The sequence below is a fragment of the Haliotis cracherodii genome, unplaced genomic scaffold, assembly GCF_022045235.1.
Source record: "Haliotis cracherodii isolate W230 unplaced genomic scaffold, xgHalCrac1.p SCAF_8, whole genome shotgun sequence".
NCBI lineage: Eukaryota > Metazoa > Mollusca > Gastropoda > Lepetellida > Haliotidae > Haliotis > Haliotis cracherodii.
In genome coordinates, this window is record NW_027266341.1 from 4,372,153 (window position 1) to 4,392,835 (window position 20,683).

At 41.4% G+C, this 20,683-nt stretch overlaps 1 protein-coding gene and 1 long non-coding RNA gene across 2 annotated transcripts in view; one reads left to right on the top strand and one right to left on the bottom strand.

Annotated features, from left to right (window-relative positions):
• LOC139449814 (uncharacterized) overlaps positions 1 to 12,095 on the top strand; it is a 99,886-nt gene extending 87,791 nt beyond the window's left edge. The window contains exon 3 of the long non-coding RNA XR_011652192.1: positions 11,935 to 12,095. This is a non-coding gene — a long non-coding RNA (uncharacterized lncRNA). The remainder of the gene's footprint in view (positions 1 to 11,934) is intronic.
• LOC139449813 (uncharacterized) overlaps positions 1 to 20,683 on the bottom strand; it is a 139,019-nt gene that overhangs the window by 115,536 nt on the left and 2,800 nt on the right. The window lies entirely within an intron of this gene.

Genomic DNA, 20,683 nt, shown 5'->3' on the forward strand with positions numbered 1-20,683 from the left:
TTCAAGATTACCTGATGCTTTGGGGTGTATATTGCATGTGTGGTATTTAAAACTGACTATTCTCATGGCAGGTTAAAGGTGAAAGAGTTCAAGATATTTTCTTACGGTGAAAGAACATAATGACAATTTTATTTTCGAAAATGTTGTGGTGGTGCAACACTACAGATTAACCAGATGTAACGCCTTGCTTATCTTAGCAGGACGTCAGGGATCTCAAGCCCGTGAGATATTAAAGGCAAAATACCTGATTTGTTTTCTAAAATCATTATTGAATTCTGTTTGATATGGGATTACTCATCCCCAATACAACAGATTTTCCCATAGCGGATATCGACCGTTGTAAAATGAAAACGAGTATCATAAAGCTGTCGCCGCGCAAAGAGAACCATATACCCGTCTGTACGAGAAAGATTTAACGTCTGTAATATTCATTATGCTGTCAGCTGGGAATGCGGTCTCACAATACGAAGTTTGACAAATTAAAAAACACGCACAGAAAGTTGTCTGCACGATTGTTGGTAAGCGTCAATGACTGCTACGAGGTGTTTTTTAGAGTTGGATCAAACATACTTTGAGGTCGTACAAAATATTCCAAAACGTATTCATGTGACGAAACACAGGTCTTTTTAAAACATAAAATACATGTCTTGGGTAAAAAAAGAACCCGTAGTGATCTTGCACCTTCAAACATTAAGGCGCCTTGTAGCGTTCATTCACGCTGCAGAATACATAAAGTGAACAATGTTCGGTCTTTGGAATGTTTATTGCCACTTTATGTATTTGTGGATTAGGTCATTCGCAGGTTCCACTGTCAACTGAGGGTATTTAGCAATGACTGGCGGGACATTAATAAGTTCTGAGCATATTTGCAGATCAGTACTTGAATGATCTCCCGTGGTGGCAATTCAGTAAAAAGCTTTATGAAGCCGCGTATGTTGAACTGAACGTTGCAAGCTATGACGGACTATGTGTTCTGCGCATGATACATTTAGGATTGTTATTTCAGGTGGTCGTAGTATGGGAAGTGCTACGTGCACGTCGGCTGATAGAGAAAAGTACGTTGTGTAACAATATCTGAGTATGTAGTGTGTGAAGTTGTTAAGAATGAACATAGGGTTGATTAGATAATGTTCTTAAGCTGAGTGAGCGAGTTGGGTTCAATGTCATTTGTGGGAGCTAAACCCAAAGTGACGCAGTGTTTGGGACTGACTAATTTGGTGGAACCTGATATACGAGAAGGGTGTGGTGCTGACAAACTAAGAATCCTACTTGGGGGAATCTTGGATTCGAACCCACGACTCTGGGTTCTGGAACGACTATGGACATCGAATGCAATATACTTTTTGTATTTGTGGTCATTAAGAAAGATATATGTGCCTGTTGTGTTTTTGTGTTGTGAATCATCTGTGTGAGCTGACCCGCTTAGTGAGGACAGCACGGCATGAATGTAATATTTTTAGAAACTTTAGGAAGAGGAAATGAGTGAGTGTCGTTTTACGCCGTTGTTAGCATTACTCAAACAATTGCAATCATGGTGATGGACGCCACTAATGGGCTTCACAAACTGCCACTGTATGGAGTCGAATTCGGGTCTTCGGCTTGACGAGTCAAAGAATAAATCTCAAGTCTGCTCCAAATCCCGATCTATAAAGAACGACTTTCACGCCGTTTATCATTTGATTAGTAAATTTCCTCAGATGAACCCCAAATAGTAAAGTATTTAGAGGTAGAAGTAGAAGTAAATACTAAAATAATGTCTTGTATTATGTGGAGGTCTTTTAATAAGAGAAAATACAGCTCAATGCTTGTTCTAATTATCCTGATATTAGCCGAGTGATATCGTAGGGTCACATACCTGACTTCATATCTATGAGAAGACGAAAGCCGTCGGCACACCATCCTTTACGTTTGTAACGCCATAACCGCAAAAAATGGCACAGTGGTTAAAGCGTTCGCTCGTCACGCCAAACACCCGGGTTCGTTTCCCAACATGAGTACACTGTGTAAAGCCTATTTGGAGTGTTCCCTTGCCGTGATATTCTTGGATCATTGCTAAATCGTAGCTATTGCTTTGTATTTGATAATTAAAATACGCTGCTGTTACATATACACGTGAGTTACAGATTATACAGGTGCGGCCACGGTCGTGTGTCGAATGTCCTGATAAGCATGCAGTAGTCGCCAGATCTTCAATGAATCCATTCCCATGGTAACACGGATGTGAAAGTGTATTTATTTAGTGTTTTGACGTATGTTGCTCAGAAACCTTGTGTGATTTATCTCATAACTTTTGTAAAACAACGTCTTGTCCCAGACACTGTTAAACTTCAACCCTTGTTATTTCACCACGGAGACATAAGATCAACTTAACATCAACTTCTACGTGCTAAAAGGCAGACTTTGAAAGGAAGCCTTGCCATGTGACATTATTGATTGAAAAAAAACAATGTTACGGACAAACCTAGATACAGAAAGTTTTCGGATATCGCAAAGGGTATCCTTGCCCTGGTTTTACATTATTTCCCGACCTGTGAGCGTAAAAAGTATTTGTTCATAACAGGCGGAAGTGTCGGATTGGAGACAGTGATTGATGTGAAGGGGTGCTTATCAAATACTGTACTAACAAACCTGCACAACCACAGCAATTACTTAGCGACAGACGAGGACCGCCTCGCAACCATTGTGACGCGATGGCTGTAACAGGGCAAATAGCGCCCTGGTGATGTTTCAATTGCAAAAACTCACCGATGGAGCTTGTTAAAGCGGATTTTAAAGGTCTATCAGGCTAAGTTTTAGGTAATCAGGAATTTTAAATAGAACTGTTAGATGGACTCTCGGATACGTTTCGGGTAATCAGGGATTTCAAATCGAAAAAGAGTACAAAACTGTAGATTATAAGCAATTTGAAATTTTAGTGTGCTTGTTGTTTACATCGCACTTAGCAGTATTCCAGCGACATGATGAACCATTTACCTAAAACGTGCTTTTGTGTCTCTTCAACATTCTCTATTCAGACCCCACATGGGTACAATTTTAAAAGTTCATTTCTGGTGTCATTGCTGGAATATTGCTAGAGGCGGCGTGAAACCATACTCACTCACTCACACTATTCAGAGAGGCGAACTATCAGTAATTCGCTGTGCGGAGTTGCGTCCCTTGGGCACGCCGGTAATCTATGACCGTGGGTTCCAATCCCGGTTCGCCCCGATTGTTTCTACATCTGTCAACTCCATACCCGTGCTCGTCGGTTTCACCAAAGCGGTAAGCGTTTTAGACCTGCATCACTTGGGAATTTCCTTCCACATTAAACTGACACGCCGTCATATAACTGGATCATTGTGAAAATCAACATTATACCCAACTCACCCAATTAAGAATTTCGATCTCGATGGATTCCTGGAAATAATAGGTCCCCTGTAACCTCGTTTGTCGTAAGAGATGACTAAATGGATCAGGTTGTGATGCTCTGTGATTTACTTAATTGACAAAGTTTTCCAACTGAGGGTCAAATATACATGTATAGAGTTGTCAAACAGTAACATAACGTATATTAAAACTCTATGTAAAATAAAAACACACCAGGTCGTCCATCCCTAGACTTGACAGACAGAAGTAGGACTTTTGGCTTCGAGCCGGGTCATTACAGAGCATCATCACTATAAGAAGAGCTGCTACTGGTGCTGTTGACTGCCTTGATACAAGATCATGTGCGCGGCATTGGAACACACTGCTTTGATTTCAGATGAATGGAGCAAGGCGTCCTACAGGGACGATAGCTTTCTCCTTGTCATTTAATGCAACAAAGAAAATATAGCGAGATGAAGGCATAATACGCTTATCAATGGTATATTTACTTGCGTGCATGGAGCCTGCAAAGTGCATGTCAGAGCAACGAGAGTGGGATAGAAAAATGCATTACCCCATGCTTCGAGGACATAGAATGTTGTTTTGAAATTGAGATATACGTTTTGAAACCAGACTAGATGCTTCTCGTCTGAAATACATTTTTCGTTAAGAAAAAATCTATGTAAGAAATTTCCTTTTTATCTAGTTTTATGTGCATGATATGTGCACGATAAATGTTAAATTCCCTGTGGAATAACTCGAGTTTTTCAAATCAGATACAATGTACAGTATTTTTGCGAAATCATTAAAGATTTTAAGATCCACCGCCAAAACATGTAAGACAGATTTATTAACTTCAGTAAGGTGTACCGTTCCCCAATATTAGATACATGTAGGTACTACTAATGGTGTAAATACTGTGACCACAGCAGCACATTATGTTGCAATATGTTACCGATAGATGTGGTGGTAGAGTGAGTGAGTGAGTTGGGTTGAACGGCGCCTTTAACAGTATTCAAGTTATATCACGGCGTGTCAGCTTAATGTGGGAGGAAAGCCCGATGTGGTGTAGGTCTCAGACGTTTACCACGTCGGTGAAACCCACGAGCACGGGTATGGTGCTGACAAACCTAGAAACATAATCGGGGTGAACCGGTATTCGAACCCACAATCATAGGTTTCTGGCATGCCTAAGGGACGCAACTCTGCACAGCGGCGCCTTAGACGACTGGGCCACCCGTGCCTCCCAGCTGTGGTGGTAGAACTAGAGTAGTAATGGTGGTGGTGGACGAAGGCGAAGTTGAGTAATGGTGAAGGTGATAGTTATTGTAGTAGTTTTCTTTGATTGTTTGTCCCTCGTCGTGGTTAACAACCATTTTAAAATCGTATCCCGCCTTACATATCTCATGATACACATATAGTAAAGTGATGTTCACATGCAAAAACAGAAATCGACTATCGTTTGAGCTAATATTTCCCAATGATATATCATGGAAGCTAGGGATATATGTAACTAAAGAATAGGTGTTGGTTAACGTTCTTTCTGGTGTATAGTAATCTGGTTGGTAGATACAAGCGGCTAAACACGTTCCATTATATTAAGAGTTATCTGCTAAAAGCAGTGTCGCTTGCATGTACTTATGAATCACTACCAAATAGTGATGACACCAGGCGTTCGCGAAAATATGTGTACAATAGTAGGCTAATTTAATAACATCACCACCCCAACCCCTCACCCCCGTCTACTTTGCTCGATCCGCTTAACAAGTACATGCAAATCCAAAAATATTTATCCCTTTTTGAAAATCCTAAATCAGCCCAAGTAGAAGGAACACAAACGTGTCAATTAAATAAAACACTTCACGGCCCGTGTAAACGTGTACGAACCATAATCTCATTATCCAAAGTACATCTGCATCAAAAAGATTACCAAGGAGGCAAATACACACAACCCTTTTAAAAATAATAATAAAGAAAATCGCGTGTAGACAAACGACAGAGTCAAAGTAAGCCACAAATCATCACTGGCTTGACATAGAGGGAAGGTGTCAGAAGTAGTCACCCTGCCTATCCCCATCTGGAAAACTACAGACAGCGCGCTGCAAATTCACACGTCCAATGTTTAGAGTATAGGGCTGCCAACCCACGTTAATAAGCAACAATTTCGATCCCAAACAGTCAATCCGCAAAGGCGTTTAGATGAGGGTTCTTGCTTGACAAGGGCTTTTGCAGAGGCTTAACATGTCCATCAAGGCGGGTACACGAAGGCGGGTGAATATTACACGGACTAGGCAGCTGTTAACCCTACCCCATGACAGAGGTATGCAGGGCACGGCGGTTATAGTGAAAAACGATGTTATAGGCTCTTTTGAACTATAATCCGCTTTTAAGGACAAAGATAATCATCAGAATACTTTTACTTACACCTTGTTCCTCACGTATGTTCAGAGTTCCTAAATGAAGATTGTTTTGTAAGTGGCCGACCATTGATATTCTGCAGGGAACCTTGGGTGTTTCTGTTTCCGAAAATATTAGCACCGCACCGCACCGCACCGCACCGCACCGCAAGACCTCCAATCCCCTCCCCTTATCTCTACTCAATAAATCACACAACATTGTATTACTAAGAGGACAAATATGAAACATCCGACGCATATCTCACTAATATATATTTAAAGTGTTTCTCCGATACCACCATTTTTTGAAGATACCATCTCCGTGTGTGAACAGTGGTGTATCTAAGAGAGACGCTAGTGAGGGTGTTAAGAGCATGGACGTCTGGTATCATTTAGATATTGTGGTCAGGTATACATACCCTAAGGTCCACATGTAGATAATACGATCTACGATCGAAATTAATCCCGCATGCCATGTGACATGTTTATGCTTCGGACGTTGATTGGTTTCGAGCCTCACACATCGGGATTTGGCCTCATGACATTAACATGAATTATTATATTATATAACACTGATACACTGTTGCCAACGATGTTGGGGGATTTTATCCCAGTTTCATAGAAGACTTTCTCTTGGCTGGCCTGAACGTTCTCCACAGCTGCTCCTCAGACCTGATGGTTCAAGGCAAAACTGGTTCCCGGTAGAGAGGGAACACATGGACGTCGCACAAAGCAAGATCAGGAGAATTAGGTGGATTGTAGCCATGGCAATGACTGAACTGGGACTGGCGCATTGTCCCGATGAAGAGCACATCTTTTTCCCAGCTTCCCAAGTCTTTTAGTCTCAAAAGTGCAGCATAATATGTTCATCGGCATCGCGGAAAACGGGGTCCATAAGTCTTCCAGTTGAAGTGAAGTGTCTATGAGTTCTGTTGTGGTGGTAATGTCAAATACTTCCACTGTTTTAATTTTTCTATGAACCCTCTGCATTGTGGGTAAAACCAGACATTCACGTGCAAAGAAAAGTGTATTGTTACCCCTGTTTTCGCCAAGCGCCAAGACTGGCGCGCGTGAATTTCGCAAGATAGGCAAATACATGAGCAGGTGCTAGTTGCATCTCTTCTCGAAACAATCTCCAGGGTCACTTCGCCCCTTTCCAATTGCAATAATATTAAACAGTTAAATACACAAATACTGACAATGTCAGAAATAATCTCCTCGTCCTGGTGGCATGCCAATGTGCTCACTCTTGCTCTGACAACCGATATCGTAATGTCATTGAGTGAAGACCGCCTTTTAACTTTCTTACGTAAATATACATATATGTACGACGTATGCCAGTCACATGACGTTAGAAACAACAAACATCGAAAGGAGAGAGGTAAATAAACGAAAGCATGTAGCTAAGCTGAATATGTAGCCACGTGATAAAAATCAGTGATGTTGTTTATCGCTATGAAATGCAGTGGAAATGGTTCCCGATAGAACTTTCTTCATGTTTGGGAAAAAATGGGAGTCTCACGGAGCAAGGTGAAGAGAATAAAGGGGATTTAAGCTGTGACAATGACTGAAGTGTGTACTGGCGTATTAACCTGATGGTAGAACACACCTTGCCTCAGCTTCCAGCGTCTCTTAGTTATAATTTCATTCCGCAATTGCCCAAGAAGTGCAGCGTGATATGCTCCGTATATTATCAGGCCTTTTGGAGGATACCCATGAAGAATCCGGGTTAGAATAGGTCTTCAGCAACCCATACTTGCCGTAAGAGGCGACTATGCTTGTCGTAAAAAGGCGACTAACGGGATCGGGTGATCAGGCTCGCTGACTTGGTTGATACATGTCATCGATCCCATTTGCGTGGATCGATGCTCATGATATTAATCACTGGATTGTCTGGTCCAGACTCGATTATTTACAGACCGCCGTCATATAGCTGGAATATTGCTGAGTGCGGCGTTAAACAACAAACCAAGCAAGCAACCAACCTTTTGGAAGATAGTCCACCATTAAGACACCATCGGCATTCCTGAACAAGGATGCCATAACCTTTTCAGCTGATGGCACAGTCTTTGCCTTTTTAGGTGGTGGTGATGTCAAATGCTTCCACTATTTTGACTGTGGACTCAAGGCTGGAAGTAGTGAACCCAGGTTTCATCCATGGTCAAACACAATGGAATGTACTCTCTCCTGGGATATGCCTCCTGAACTGACAATGGCACGCTCGGTCATTCACCGTTACGTCATCGCCACATCGCGGATTCTCTGGATCACTTATGGTGTTGCTGAAGTCACGGGCCTTCCAGGACAGGGTCTCTCTTGGGGGTTCTCCCTGCCACGCCTAAACTCTGCTGCCCACCCCTGTACGATGGCATAGGAGGGGGCTTCATTTCCTAGTGTTGTATTTATATCGTCATGGATGGCTTTGGGAGTTAGGCCCTTTCTCTGCAAGAACACAGCACGTTCCTCCAGTTTGTCTATTTTCCAAATGTCACTGACCCCTGCTAATTCCACTTGCTTTTCACAGCAAAACGTTTGGCACTAAGATTTCACTACAACGCAATTCCTTCCATGTGAGATTCAGAACTTATCAATCAACCCTCGTATTACAAATGTATCTCGACTAAGTTTTCGTTATTTCACAAAACATATTATACCTTAAAAAAACAGATATGGCTTTGTTTGTTTGTGTGTATTACCTCGAAGCCAGTAATCGTCCTGATATGTCACAGAAGACTGTCTAGGCCAGACAAACCAGTGATTGATATCATGCGCAACGATGACACGTAATCAACTAAGTTATAGAGCCGTCTTTAATTGTCACATGCCTCAAAGCCATTGCCAACTATTAATTATATATATTAAAAAAATCAAATTACATTCCAATGTCAACCAACTTACGTCTTGCTGGAGAGATGTGACAATTTTCATTCGGATCGATATTTTATCTGACGGACAGATGAAAAGCAAAGAATAATCATTAACACAATTGGTATTGAACAACTTACATAACGCGAGTGATGGAATGTTGTATTACGCAGATAATAGTCCTCAATATACTACTTCTACACTACCCAACTTTTGATAGGGGTCACCAGATGTCATGCTTCATTCTATTAAAATATATATGAATTTATATGTTTGACATGTCATGAGGAACAGCGTTATGTTTCATGGAATGATAAAAATATCAGCACCAAAGGTGGCGTAGTATATGCCCGAGCTATGTCACGATGGCCTGTAAATATTCGAGCTGTGACAAGTGACTGACGGCATGACCAACTAACGGTACCCATCGGTATATGATGACACGCAATTGGCAGTCCTCTATCCTGACCATCTAATCGCAATTTCAGTTTTTATGAGGTGCTGGGACCTGTTCTGACCCGGAAAACCCACTAGATGGAACATTTAATCGCAGTATTGTGGAGGGAGCTGAACCATAATTTATTCATTGTGTGGAGTATTTTAAGGTCAAATTGAAAACACATTTGATATGGCACCGGTTGCATGATCAAATATAGAGCAACAATTGACCAACAATTGATATCAGACAAACCACGTATAAAATTGACGGCATGCAATGTGGCACTTGAACCGAGGATGCACCCTCTGCATTGTGGGTAAAACCAGACATTCACGTGCAAAGGAAGGTGTATTGTTACCCCTGTTTTCGCCAAGCTGTAAGACTGGCGCACGTGAAATTCGCCAGGTAGGCACATTCGTGAGCAGGTGTGAGTTGCATCTCTTCTCGAAACAATCGCCAGGGTCACTTCGCCCCTTTCCAATTGCAATAATGTTATACAGTTAAATAAACAAATACTGACAATGCCAGAAATAATCTCCTCTTCCTGGTGGCATGCCAATGTGCTCACTCTTGCTCTGACAACCGATATCGTAATGCCGTTGTGTGAAGACCGTCTTTTAACTCTCTTGCGTAAATATACATATATTTACGACGTATGTCAATCACATGACGTAAGAAGTAACAACCGTCGGTAACGAGAGAGGGAAATAAACGAATGCATGTAGCCAAGCCAGACATTGCTTTCGTATGTATTGCTAGACATGCTCGAGAGCACCTGGTGTCATCACTGATTTTCAGTGATTCATGCCTATAATTTTCACCACTATTTTGCCCTTTACGCCGAATGGAATCTGTTTGGCAGATGATGGAGACTGATTATTCTCTGGCATTAATTGTTTATGTTGTTTCAGACAATTCGATCACCGCCATCATATAGCTGGAATATTGAGGTGTGTGACGTTAAACAACACACAAACTATTCGATCAATACGCTATTTATATCTCATCAAGTGACGTTGTTAGAATTCCTTTTTTCATAACTGAAGAAGCCATAAGCGAAAATTCTGGCCACGTTACATATTTGACAACGTTAAATACACCATTACGTTGTTTAAGTGGATTTTACGTGACTGAGTGACAAAATGCTAGATATACGAACCGAAACACGTTCGAGGCCAAACATGTGTGATATAAAATAGTTCAAGCATAAAATACAAGCGAAAAAAAGTAGTAAACTCGAAATGCAACCAGTTCAAGACCAATACGTCCTCATGTGCTGTGATAATATGCAAAATACACACGAAAATCTTACAATTTCAAGGCATTTGCTAGCCGAGTAAAACAATACGTATAGGTCTTATTAAGGAGCTAACAATTAAACTGATAATTGAAATCAACAATGAAGCGCGAAGAAAAACTATTCATTGTATCATTCCCAAATATACTGATGCAAATAAATAAGGGATCACTTAGTTTTATACACAGTAAAATGATATGCTATCATTGGTTCCCAGCCTTGTCTTCCAAACAATGCACACAAACACATCTCAACATTTGATTCTGACATGTTTTGAATTTGTATGCGCGCAATTTCAAATGTACTGACAATAAAGCTCATTTCCCTATATGTTTCATTGTTCCCTTATCAATTTCCATTAGTATGCAATGTTGCGGCATCATTGTTATACACACTAGGGCTATATTACATATTTTACTATCCAATCTCTGGAGGACAGAAATTCAAAGCCGTCACATTAAAGATTGCCAGCACAGGCCCATAGAGCAGGGATGTCCAGGAGAAACCAAATTCAAATCAATCTCATTTTATATCCAGATTTTTTTTAAACTTTTGTCTTTTCACTTGTCTCATAGGTCTTCAGCAACCCATGCTTGCCGTAAAAGGTGACTCTGCTTGTCGTAAAAGGCGACTAACGGGATCGGGTGGTCAGGCTCGCTGACTTGGTTGATGCATGTCATCAATCCCATTTGCGTGCTCATGATATTAATCACTGGATTGTCTGGTCCAGACTCGATTATTTACAGACCGCCGTCATATAGCTTGAATATTGCTGAGTGCGGCGTTAAACAACCAACCAACCAACTTGTCTCATGGCATATATACACGTGTATCATGAACATGATACATAGCTTTTGTGCAGTATTCATGTTTTGGTTTGTGGTTAACGCCGCTAAATATTCCAGCTATATGACGTCGGACTATAAATTATCTGGTCGGGACCAGACAACCTGTGAGGGATGTAATGAGAAACTATCCACGCCGTCGGGGTACGTTGACGAACCATCAACTATGTCATGCAGGATGACCCCCCGATCCATGAGCTGCTGGGGACCTATTCAAGCCAGGAATCCCCATAGGGGGGTAGTATTTATGGAACGGGCAGTATTAGCTCACATTGTCAAACCTGCGTTGTAAATTTTGAGTTTGATGTGTGAAACTGATGTCCACAGTCGTGATATGGTTGGAATATTGCTAAGAGAGCTTCTCTCGTTGCTGATTCAGGCTAAAGACAGATATGATGATTAGAAGCACTGATATTATTTTATTATTTTATGATCACGAGGGTACACCTTAATACGGCTCCACAACTCCATGGGGAGGATACCAACTCGTATTTCCAGGGCATGTTGTTGCTACCGGGTACCCATATACCGCTGTGTGCACAATTATTTCGTTATCATCATCAATTAAATATGTTCGTCATCAACAACATCGTCACCATCTCCATCAACATCAACATCACTATCAATTCAATACCACGATGGTCGTCATCACCGTCATCCTCATTAAAGTCGCATCGAACCAGTTGTTTTGCTGTTTTGTGGATTATGTTACTGATGAACTACTAACTTCAATATTTTAATGTGCAGGTTATCCCTTTCCGGGTCGTGAACGTAGACGTTGAGGACACCAAGTTTGGTTAGACCGTGAATGCAAAGCCTTGAGAAAACAGAGTCCAGTACTCCATTTCACAAAGCTACTCCACAAGTGACTGGTATATAGCATTGTATAGAAGAGGTGACGAGCCCGAATAACTACAGGAGAATTTCTCTGTTGAACGCAGTGTACAGACACGACTGTTACTGACAGAGGTTTAAGGAATTGAGGAGCTAAGTCTCAGTCTTACTAAGGACAGGACTACTTGTCATTTTCGGCTTTCGTTTAGAAATCATAAAACCTAAACATAGCAATATCTTTGTTGCTTTCGTGGATTTAAAAAATGTATTTCACTTAGCAAAGAGACTAAAAGAAATAATCATATATAAAAAAAATTGTAAAATAATTTTAAAAAATTTATGTTTCCGATGCAGTATCTATCCAAGGATGATGGAGCCTAGTAGTTAGAGCTTCTTCTCGTCACACTGAAGACCTGAGTTCGATCCCCCATATAGGTACAGTTTGCAAAATCATTTCTGGTAACCCACGCCACGATATAGCCGAAGAGGCGTCGTAAACTTCGGTTCCTTAGTATGGACAAGAGTGGACTGTACCAGGCATGCGTGCTGAGTCATTACATCTTTATATCATTAATAAACAAGATAGAATGCTAATTTAACAAGTGTATTTGTTTAGAATGAAATTTTACATGACATCGACCGCATTGTCTTTTCTGACGAATGTGATGAAATATAGCACATTTATAGATGTATTTAATCAAAGACAAAGTACATTGAAGAACATGAACACTTTGTCACATACAAAGGACAAACTTAGCCTTTTCATGTCAGCGTAGCACTATATGTATGTACCCGCGCAAATGCAAGCATCTATGTTCCATCATATACTTTTGAAAAACATATTTGCCTGAGGTTGTATAAAAGAGATTGTTTGTTTGAAATGTTGGATGAACAAAAAAAAAGAAATTTGTCCGACTGCTCCTTTCAGAAAAAAATACATATCCTGAAGCAGTGACCGAAAATATATACTATCCCCATTACCAAGATCAACAACCATTGCCAACCAGTGCAACCGGTGGTTAGTAAAGGGAGGTAACTCTCGAGGCAGGGCTAATTCTTTGATCAGGCCGCCCGGTCTAAAAAATAGCTGTCTCTTTCACATGAAGAGTTATCTACGTGGATTTGAACTTTGTACGCCAGTCGGATATAATTACATCTGTCGGCAAACTTAAGTATACAGATATCTGACGTATGGATTGTGTTACATTAGGTGTTACAAAATGCAATTTATGAACTCTATTTACAATGGGATATCAAGATATCAAACTAAAAGTGCGTCTCCGAATTCCGAGTGCAATTATCTGACACGTAATCTCAGGGAACAAGATTGATGTAACTTGCCAAATATATCTCTATACAATAACGTTTGGATAGAGGTATCATCTGCACTGTTTTTTTCAAAATCATCAAAAATTTAATATTTTTCTCCTGCTTAATGTGTTGACACTTGATACGCATTTGAAATTCGTTATCATACAACACTATAGATGTAAAGTCCCTGTGACAGGAAATTAATGGGACTTTCTTGACCGGGTAGTTGATCATTGCAGAATGAGTTCTGAAGCCTCTCCCTCCTATGTCGTATATTTGAAGTTTTGAATTTCTGTTACGGCGTGTGACTTTGTCGTTATTACTGACATAGTATTTCACACTTTTGTGAACATAATAACACATTAACATAAGATTTGTCAGCATATTATTATCATATATGTTTAAAGTTCGGTCAAATGTTCCTCACACAGGCAGGTAGAGGTATGTTGCTCAAATTCTGAATACATTAGACATCTGAAGTTATTATTACGTTGTGTGTCTCGTGATAACGCCATTGCCCATTGTACGGTACATAATGACACACGACTTCCCCTGCAAGCGTGAGTAAAGTTGTTGGGTTGATATATTCTAAACACCTGCTGTAAGCTATCAGGTATCGTTGTTGTGTTATTGAGAGGACACATATACTTGCAACTCATCAACAACTATTGCTTCAAGTGTATGTTCAGGTGGAAAACATTGATACGCAATTTCTGTACAAAGATGATTCGGGAAAACAATAAAAAAAAGGCACCGACGTAAATGCCGAAGGGCCCCGAAGAAATCCCTGCTGAACACCTAACACTAATCCCCGGAAAGGAATCCAACTCGTAAATCTTCATCTGAAATATTTATAAGACATATAGGGACATTTTACTACTAAAAGAACTATTTAGTAAATCTGATAAAGCGGAACACGCCTAAAAGCTTTATAAAACCGACTACTGATAGCATTATCTGGATTAGGTTTCAATGAACTATCCTGTAACACCTGCATGTGGCATGTTAGCAATGTAGTGGTGGTAAGAAAAGTGGCAGATTGATGCCACGATACTAGCAATACCTTACCTTCATCACAGACGCCAAGAACGTTAAAGCCGGTCCAGGTACACAAGTGATGTACTAACGACTTTTAAAACACTTGTTTGCAGATCGGTGTACGGTTGACTGCTAATGTGTTGAAAAAGAGTGAAGGAAGGCGATATGCTAAAATATCCCCAGGAGTTGACGTTGCCCGTGGGGCAAGGTTACGCCGTGTGACTTGAGAATAACCATGGGATGGGTGCGTCTTTGATGTTTCAACGTCGGGGGGTTAACTTACAGGGGTAAGGGAGATGGCAAAAATCTTTCACTTCTTGTAACAGTGGGAGAGCATCGTGTAACGTCCCTACAACCATTGTTAGGAGCTTACAGTAGATTAAAATTTACTGATTATTTTCCAGGCAATGAGTTTTAAGAAAGGCTTGGCCACCTAGATCGAGGACTGTAAGTGACGAGAGAACAAGGTGACGTTCTTTGTTGTCACGACGCAGAACGCTGAGATGTAGTCAAGGAGGCGATAGTTCCTGTCATGATGTATCAAACAAATTATCATGGTGTACTCATATCATGTGTGTTGGTAGTCAGGACAGTATTTAATTCATCAAAGGGGATTAGATCAAGAAGCTTGAATGTTGATCGGGGGTACACGAAGCAGGATATAATGAACTCAGTGCTGATACAATGCATCCAATGAAATTTATGGGGCAAAACAAACATGCTATCTTCAAAGACGTTTACGTCATGCTCTTTGTAAGAGCAGATTTATATACGACCTCACCATGTGTAACCTCGGAGACTGTGTGTCATTTTGTACCACAGCGGAAAGGAAGTATGACAGTTGCAAAGTAATTCTAAGAACAGTCTATGTGCTACAGGAGTCGTTGCACAGTTTCAATAACTGTATTTACACCTGTATAGTGATAACGAGTTTCTGGTTCAGATCACTTGTTATCAAGCATCAATATTCAAGGAAGTTTTAAAGATCCGTTAAGATCCGGTTTAGAATTGGCAGCAGAGGTGGTCATGCTCGTTGGCTTAGTCGATGCCCATGTCAATCACAGGATTGTCTGGCTCTACTCGATTATTTACCACCGTCATAAAAATAGAATATTGCCGAATGTGGCCTTAGACAGCAAACAAACAAAAAAATATAAAGAAATTGGCAGTATATTCATGGAGCCGTCTGATCTGAGACACATGTCAGTGTGTATACTGTTATCTGCCACACCGCTGGACTGCTACAGGTAGATTCCTGTTCGACAGAGGGACTCAGGGTCAGCATATAGTCACCATCTCCCCAAGTTTGCTGTCTTAGCTCACATCAGCGAGGGGGTAATAATGTGATTGTAATCGAAGTGGTGATCGTTGCTCATTCTATCAACCACTGGTTCGTCTTCCATTAATGCGTATAAAGCGCTTGTAGATTGCATTGTACCTCTTAATAGTGAATGTATGTTGTTTATCGCCTTGGTTTCGGTGGAGCCGACATTCCCACGGGATAGATACAGCAAGACTATTAAACATTAATACATAGAATTCGAAAGGATGATGCCGAAAGAAAAAGATAAAAAAGATATGTGTAAAAACGTAGCAATGATCGCGAACTTGCGACGCGCCGAAACACTCACTTAGCTCTAAGAGAGCGTTGCATAAACCACGTCGCAGTTGCGGGACTTCATGTTTGGTTTTTTCATCGTTAAATGTTTAGGATTTCCTTCACATCCAGCAAAAGGATGTTTGTTCAGTGCGTTCTATCTATCTGTGTTTGACATGTGGCCATAACAATACAATGCACGTATTCCATGTTCTTGTGGATAGTTTCTATTTTGATTTCTTCGTTTCGCAACAATACGACATACTGGCAACAGATGTCCTGCAACAGCAACGTGGCTTATCGATGAAAACAAAATCGGTGTTGGGAGCTTTGGCGAGATAAGATAATCCGTAATACCTTATACCAAGTTTCGAGTAGGTTATTCTATATATTTCTTCTTGTTATTTACATATAAGCGATAAAACAGTTTCCATATCAATTAGAAAGTTATGCAAAAAGCAGAGCCGATTGTACGATTCCGACTATATCATGAGCATATGTCTACTAATCACTATATGAATAGTGATGATACCAAGTGTACGCGAAAAGGTGAGCGTATCCTGCTCCTCTTGTGGCACCTGTCACAAACACATGCAAAGACACGTTAATTGTTAACCCGGAAAACACGAGGACATATGGTTCATGTCAAAATAGGGAATTGCATCGGTCATAATCTTTGTCACGGATGCATTATATTTGGAAATGTCCTCCACATGTCTCCCATAAAACTGTTTTAAAGCTTTACTAAAACCTTGAATGTTGTCACCTTGGATAAACAGCTTTTTGGCAATTTGGGGGCAAGAAAAAATGAAGATAACGTATGAGTGAGTGAGTTGGGTTTAACGCCGCTTTTAACAGTATTCCAGTTATATCGCGGCGTGTGAGCTTAATGTGGGAGGAAAGCCCGAAGTGACGCAGGTCTTAGACGTTTACCACTTCGGTGAAACCCACGAGCACAGCGAATCGCGGCGCCTTAGACGACTGGGCCACCCGTGCCCCCCAGATAACGTATGAAATGTCAGCCCTTCAGTGAAACATCACTGAAGCAGCCTTATATCAAGATGACACACTGTTTGTTTGTGTGTTGTTTTACGCAATAGTCCAACTATATGACGGCGGTCTGTAAATAATCGAGTCAGGACCAGACAATCCAGTGATTGACATCATGAGCAACGATCCACGCAATTGGGATACGATGACATGCATCAACCAAGTCAGCGAGCCTTACCACCCAATCCCGATCAGCATTATGAATCGCTAAAATGGAAATGTGCAAATATCGTAAAGTTTTTACATTTAATCTTTCTACCCTTTAAATTACTGATAAAAAACGTTTTATCCTTCTGCGACAAACAAAAGATCCAAGGAAATTATAGTTACCATGTCTGAAGACCTCACCTGATTTCTGTTCAGCTTTAGTTGGTTGGTTTAACGCCGCACTCAGCAATATTCCAGCTATATGACGGCGGTCTGTAAATAATCAAGTCTGGACCAGACAATCCAGTGATTGATATCATGAGCTCCGATCCACGCAATTGGGATCGATGACATGCATCAACCAAGACAGCGAGCCTGACCACCCGATCCCGTTAGTCGCCTTTTACGACAAGCATAGTCGCCGTTTACGGCAAGCAGTGGTTGCTGAAGACCTATTCTACCCCGGATCTTCACGGGTCTGTTCAGCTTTAGAAAATGGCGACACAACAAAATAATTAAAAGTGCTCATGAATATGTATACTCTTAAAAATATTTAGACCAAGTTTTAGAACCAAGTATAAGTGCTGACGACAAACATCCTATGCAAAATTCGTCACGATATGGCTGAAATAGTGCCGATGTGACGTTAAATTTCACTCACTCCTATGCAAGAACGTTTATGTCCGTAAAACGTAACACCAAAACACAACCTATAGTTTGCACGTGCAGTAGGGTGTCATTCCTGATTTTGACATTTTCAAGGAAGGTCGATTAATCTATATGGATCATGATTTCTGTCAATCTTAGTGATTCTGCAGGTTTCATAAAGGTTTGATTTACTTGATTTCATTCATTGATTGTGTATGAACTTCCGATGCGGCATCTGCAACGCGCGGAGCGTCTACGGGCTTTTGGCATGCTTGAAACTGGCAGAAGTCAGCGTGCAGCAATCAATACGGTCAATGTTTCACATTCTATGCTTGGCACACTATGGAACAGGTGTCAACCCTGAAATATTGACGTTCAGGGCGTTCCAGATCAACGACAAGAGCAGAGGATCGATTGATCCGAAACCAGACTTCACGAACTCGAGCGCAAACTTCGAATGAACATTTACTGCAAACTTTCACCAAGCTACTGGTGCACGAGTTACAGACTTGGACGATTAGAATGCATCCACATCCAGCTCATCTCCACACACGACAGGCAACTTATAAATCGTCAAATTGCCAACAGACGTCGATAATGTTCCCAACGTCTAAACTGGGGTAATCGTCGCTGGTCACGTGTCATGTTTTCAGATGAGCCTCGGTTCACTTTTTGCACTTCCTTGATAGGCGCGGTCGTGTCTGGCGACGTCGGAATGAAAGTTGAGTCTATGTTAACCTGAGACCGCACGTCAGATCTGGCAGTGGATCAGTTGTGTGGTAGGCATCACTATGGCTGACCGAGCATCTTTCCATATTGTGCAAGGAAGGGTCTTTGGACAGTACTATTGGTGCAATAACCTGACACTCTTTGTTGTCCCGTTTGCATGGCGTGTGGGTCAACGTTTTGTCATTTAGGACGACAACGCCCGTGCTCATCGTGCATGAATCGTCACCTTATATCACCTCCAGCTGCACAACATCCATAGAATGCCAAGGCCAGCAATGAGCGCCCACTGAACACGAGTGGCCCGGTTGACTAAGGTACCGAAATGTAGAGTTAGTGTCTCTTAACGCACGAAAGAATGTGGGGTTCGAATCACGAGTCAGAAGGGTAAAACATAAATGACCTGCACCACTTCAGGCTTTCCTCCCAGATCAAGCTAACACGCCGTGATATAACTGCAGTGCTGTTCAAAATGCCTTTGCCTGTCATCGTACGTTACGTTACAAAAGGTATCTGTGCATTGTGAGAGATGACTGAAAAGGGGATCGGTTGGATACGGTACTTACTGGATGTGTGTCATTGAGAACTTTTCAGGGGATTCCTGTTTGGTATATATTTACCCTATGGTGTGATCAAGGGTATTCTACTGCCCATACAGCTGTGTGCAAGCTTTTCGGGTGTTAGGTAGGCCTAGCAGTTAAGCCGTTCTTTCATCACGTCACAGATCCAGGTACGAGTGCCGATATGAAATATGAAGCTATTCAGGCGCTAAGTCAATTCTTAATGAATGTTTTAAAAAATCTTTGTAACGCGGACATGAAACTTCTACTGAACTAAACCAACATGTGTGATACGAATATCGTCAAACCCCGATAGACTGCTTAACATCCACCCCCTTTGTCTACCATCTGACGTTAAGTGCGGAATTTGTACGTGGGAAATCGCAAGTGCATTATCGGTATTTCTGCAGATTCAATTCTTCTCCATCAAACACTTCATGCGCTTGGGCACGTATTTCGTGTTGGTATTCGTAAACCTTTTTAAACCATACTCTTCGTGTGCCGAAAAAAACCATGTGCACAGCCCCTCTGAAGAACGCTCAAATCATGAAGTGCTGTGTATGAGATCTTGAACTACCATAATTATATTTACTTATGCATCTATGCACATTCAGTAGTTGCCCCAGGGCCACCCTTCTCAACATGAAGAAAAGCACAAACGCCCTATTCATCTACTAACGGCGTCGGGAGCGACGTACAACGTGAACTTACACCGGCTGCTTCACACAATATCCTGCAGTAGCACAGTCATTTCGCTTGCCCTGAACAAATATCGGGATACTAAATAAATCCCAACAAAGATTCTCCATATGTGTAGTTGTGGAACGTGTATTAACTGGGGTGTTGATAGTATTCCCGATATTGTTTGTATTTGGGTTGTCAGCATATGCTACAGCTCTCGTGCACAACTTGTGCTGTTTGGCCGCCCCTGTGTGCAGACATGTGCTACGTCTTATGCATGCTGAGGTATGCATGATCAATGTAACGTATGATAGGATTGTGTAATTAGTTTGCACGAGATGAATTGCTACGAAGGACGAACTCGTCAGTGAGATTGGTGTTATTATGTTTGTTTGTTGTTTTACGCCGCACTCAGCAATATTCCAGCTATGTGACGGCGGTCTGTAAATAATCGAATCAGGACCAGACAATCCAGTGATTGACATCATGAGCAACGATCCACGCAATTGGGATACGATGACATGCATCAACCAAGTCAGCGAGCCTGACCACCCGATCCCACAAGCAGGTCGCCTTTTATGGCAAGCATGGGTTACTGAAGACCTACTATACCCCCCATCTTCACGGGTCTGGTGCTATTGAGTACAGTTTGTGTTCTCCTTCTCATCCTCCTTATAATTTTATTCATCATTATTATTACAAATATGTTGCGCGTCCAACAAATTGTTATCTCCTCGAAACCCCACCCCCACTCAACCCAACCCAACCACAACCCAATCCACACACGCACTTCCACTATCCCACCTCACAATATTTAATGCTCGGTCCATTTACAGAGACCCTGTGCATCAGATCATTACAGCTGTCACGTACACATTGTTACAGATACAGTCCCAAAGATGTA